Here is a 325-nt window from a genome sequence, read left to right as displayed (position 1 = left end):
TTCAAAGAGGATGGTATCAATTGCCCCAGATAACTCAGAAATTTCTGAAAATCAGATTAATTAGAAGATGTGCTCTTTAGGATGCTAGAAAAAGACTAAATAAAATAAGCTATTATAGGTTACAGATCATGGGAAATACATGTGGTTTGAAATTGGCATAAAGTGATGTTTTTCATGATTAGATTCAGATCATCATTTATTACTTATTTGTGTCTAATCTCATAGCAGTAGCATGGTGTCCTCTGCATCACCACCTCATACAAATTTATCCTCTTACGGTTCATGTTAATTTCATAAATTAAAGTGGTTTCTGGCAGATTCCTCC

Source organism: Propithecus coquereli, unplaced genomic scaffold (assembly GCF_000956105.1).
Source record: "Propithecus coquereli isolate 6110/MARCELLA unplaced genomic scaffold, Pcoq_1.0 Scaffold3088, whole genome shotgun sequence".
Classification (NCBI taxonomy): Eukaryota; Metazoa; Chordata; class Mammalia; order Primates; family Indriidae; genus Propithecus; species Propithecus coquereli.
Note: the sequence above shows the minus strand (reverse complement) of the source record.